The sequence below is a fragment of the Adiantum capillus-veneris genome, chromosome 29 (genome assembly GCF_014529385.1).
Source record: "Adiantum capillus-veneris isolate H3 chromosome 29, ASM1452938v2, whole genome shotgun sequence".
NCBI classification, from domain to species: domain Eukaryota; kingdom Viridiplantae; phylum Streptophyta; class Polypodiopsida; order Polypodiales; family Pteridaceae; genus Adiantum; species Adiantum capillus-veneris.
In genome coordinates this window covers 87,109,034-87,112,958 of record NC_140959.1, presented here as the reverse complement: position 1 = coordinate 87,112,958, position 3,925 = coordinate 87,109,034, and the positions used below count along the sequence as shown (strand labels likewise).

At 42.7% G+C, this 3,925-nt stretch overlaps 1 pseudogene; it reads right to left on the bottom strand.

Annotated features, from left to right (window-relative positions):
- Positions 1 to 375: 375 nt before the first annotated feature.
- Positions 376 to 1,239, bottom strand: LOC147419537 (uncharacterized; annotated as a pseudogene).
- Positions 1,240 to 3,925: the final 2,686 nt, after the last annotated feature.

The window sequence follows — 3,925 nt, the reverse complement described above, 5'->3', positions numbered from 1 at the left end:
TAGAGAGAGAGATTTTATTAGTTGTAGAATCCTCCCGAATCAAATGGAAATCCATAGGCCCTTCCAACTATGATACAAACTCCACCATGATCAAATACATGGTATTGAGCATAGCCATCCATCTGTAGTACATGCATAATCAACCATTTTTTTGCACCTGTAAACACAAAAACAAGCCTCTCGTGCAGCTTGGCATAGCATAAACTTTCAACATGTATCCATACGCTGGCTTTGTACACTAAATGAACCTATACACCAACTTATGAAGCATCTGCACCATACATCATTATTCGCTCATCTGCTAGAGAGCTCCCCATAGCAGACCCTCACCAAGAGAGCTTTGCAAACTGTGCAAAACTACCTGTAAAGCAGCTTTCAAAAGCATTTCATCAATAGCATAACACCCACCTTTGGCAACTTGTCTTCTACTGGTGCTTCTTCTTGGAGAACCAAGCCTACCTGCTTCTCAAGACTACTCTCTATTGTAGGTCCTTCAAACGGCATACACTCCATACCTGACTCACCATGCCAATCGTCATCCACCAAAGTCTTTGATGCTTCATCTTCAACCACTTCATGTGAGAGCAAATCGGATTGCTCGACCACCTTTGCCTGCTCTCCAAGTACTTCTTCTACGACCATATCATTTGCTAAGCGAGAAATAAAGACATGATCTATTACCTCGTTCTCTGGTATGTTGACATCGTCCGCACCTTCTGCAATGCACTGCCACTCTTCAACACAGTCGCTAGGGAAAGGTTGACCAACCCCCTGGCTAGATTCTTCCTGTGTAGCTTCGATCATCACTTTGCCAATAACTTCAAGCTTGTCCTATGAGCTTTTCACATCTTCATTTGCTTCTTCATGCATACACACTTCGACCAAGACCGCATCCTTGCTAACCAGGCTAATAGACTCTTGTACAACAACATACAAAACTGGAGGTACAAATTGAAACAAGTGACCATAATGGCTTACCAATGGCAAAGCAGCTACCTCTTTGACGCTTGAACTTCCTTTTGGCACATGATGAAGCTCCGTTGTTGAGCTATACTCATAAATTGCAGGCTTCAACAAGTCCATCTCCAGCTTCCTCTTTGCTTTCTTGCTCTTTAACTTTGCCAAGCAAACCATTTGCGCATAGTCCTCTACACCACAACACTTGACCTTCTCCTTGATTCGCGGATGCAAGCAGGCTAAAACTGCTCTCACTTGAAATGATCTCCATTTTGCACACATGTAACAACAGCTAGTCGCTCCCAAATAGACTCAAATTTATAAAAAACAAAGCAAAATCTTCACTCACATCCTACTTCAACTTGCTCAATTATTCACCCAAGTATGATGGAGACACTCGCTTCTGAAAAGCTTCAACAAATTGCTTGCAAATCTTGCTCAGTGGACTACCGATCTACAACTTGTCCGTGTAAAATGAATGGTAGTGCCTTCAATTTGGCTTCATCTCCACAAATTCTCATCTACAATAGGTATAGCTCCAGATCAGAAAACCAATCTTTAGCCTCTTCTTCTCTTGCAAGAACCAATTCGATATCAAGCATCATCTGCAGGATTTAAAACTTCACCAAGGAGCAATCAATAGATCCTCTGTGGGGGCACCACAAGATGGAAAGAGGGAAATGAGAAAATAGCCAACACACACCTTGAATGCCTCTATATAGCCCAACAATTTCATAGCACCCTATCCCCTATTTAACAAGCACACAAAGACCCATTCTGCAAATGACTATTGCCCAAGCCCATTCCCGACCAACCCTTACTATACACACCCATCCACAAAGTACATCATGATGGCTACTGTTCCAAACCCCTCAGAGGAACATATAACCACATATAGGTGATCAAAGATATGCTAGCATGTACAGATACTTTCATGATCATTGGCATACATGCGTTTTCTTACAAGTTTACACCCTTGTGACATACATTGCATCCACATAGAAAGAACCCCTAGCTTCATCCAACATCCCTCCGAAGCATTTTTTTAAGCAGTGAATCTTGACTTTTATTCTTAATCTTTCCAATCACCTTTAATCATAGGTAAACAAACAAATTTGATACGTTAATACACTTGGCGACTACTAGTGTTCACTACATTCCCATAGAGTGCACCCACATACTCGCACAAGAGCACCTCTAATTCACGACTCACTCATAAGCATGAGAGTATGAGGGAGATGATATATATTCACTTAAACAACGAGCATATGGAGTGTTAAGCTGATTTGAATATTAGCTTAAAGAAAAACATCCCTCTAAAAAACTCCCTTCTTGGTGCGGAATCCGGTGGATCCCTTCTCACGCAGTCCTCAGATTGGTCTTGTTTTCAACATACAGTCTTGCTTGCAACAACCAAAATCTACGCCATTCTTTTCCGATAGCACCCTTCCTTAGCTTAGGTAGCAACCACTTCTCTCTATAATAGTGCCCAGAACTCCTTGGTGGTCCAATTACCTGCAACATAGCTTCCTTCCCATAACCATCATCATCCCTGTTGCTTTCACCTTCTCACGATATTGCGTGCCCTCAACACCCCCCACTTTGTTATGGCTTCGAGCTCTCCCTAAAGAGTAGCGCCCCCTTCTTCTATTGGTTTCCCTCCTTCTGCCAATCCTTTAGCAAGCCTCAGTCCCATGGCCTCAAATAGATTCGAAGGTGGAGAGAGGTCAGGACCATCTCAAAAAAGACGACATGGATGAGATTGTATTTTATAGGGATGTTGCGTATGATAGAGATGCTAATGAGGGTAGGGAAGAGGAAGAAGAAACATTCCATAGGAGAAATAGTTCCTCACATATCATCACTCTTCTTGCTAGCATACATAATAGCATAGAAATGAAGATGGAGAAGATGGAAAACATAAGCATTGAAGCATGGCTCTTGGTTGGATTTTCATTCCATAGCCAAGAGTGTTGGTGTAGGCTCGCAACTTCTCTACTAGCTTGGAGAAGGAGATGGAGCTCTTGCAATGAGAGTGTGTGTGGGATAGTATACCCCCCAATGAGCACCCCTTCTTGCTTTGGTCGACCCCCCCTTGTAGCTCATGCTTGAAGCTCATTAGACCCTTGCAAGCCTATAGCCAATCCCATGCAGACACATAACAAGAAACAAGGGTAGTCTTGGGACAAGTGTCCCCCTTTCCCCTTTGAGAGAGAGGCTTAATAAATGAAAAAACAATTAATTAAATTAACTTTTTGGACCCCTTGGGAGGTTAACCAATAGGCTTTAGGAACTCCATGAGGGCAACATGAGGAGGAGCTTGACAAGTGTCCTATTTTATTTCTTTGTACCAACCTTGCCTTGTGTGAGGGTGTGTGTGTTCTCTCTCTAGCCCCTTCTTGTAGGGCTCGCCCACTCCTTGTAGGTATCTTTGTTGAATTTTTGAAACACCTTACCCTCAAGCACCTTAGTCAGCAAGCCTTGACAAAGCACCTCAAGCTTGGGTAATGTTCCCACAAGCATCTCAAGATCTCTAGTCGGCAAGCACGACAAGAACCTCGAGCATCTTAGTCAAGCATCTCTAGTCGGCAAGCATGACAAGAACCTCAAGGATCTTAGTCAGCACACGACAAGCATCTCAAGCACCTCAAGCTTGGGTCGGGTTCCCACCTCATGCTTAGGACTAGCATACCTAAGGTTAAAGGACTTTTAACACTAACCTTTGGAGGTCTTCAATGAAGCTAACCCCAAGGTCTTTAAGCTCCATTAGCTAACCTTTCTCTTTGACAGATCATATCTCATTTGGGCCCCTTTACTATTGATCTCATGTTGAGATAGACCCGAAAGTGCATGTCTATATTCTAACCCTTGCTCCTGTCTGTTCTCCCACATTAACTTTTTTGTTTAATATGAGAAAATTATTTGGGTTGGTTAGATATTAGATTTTTATGACACATATGGTGTTTGC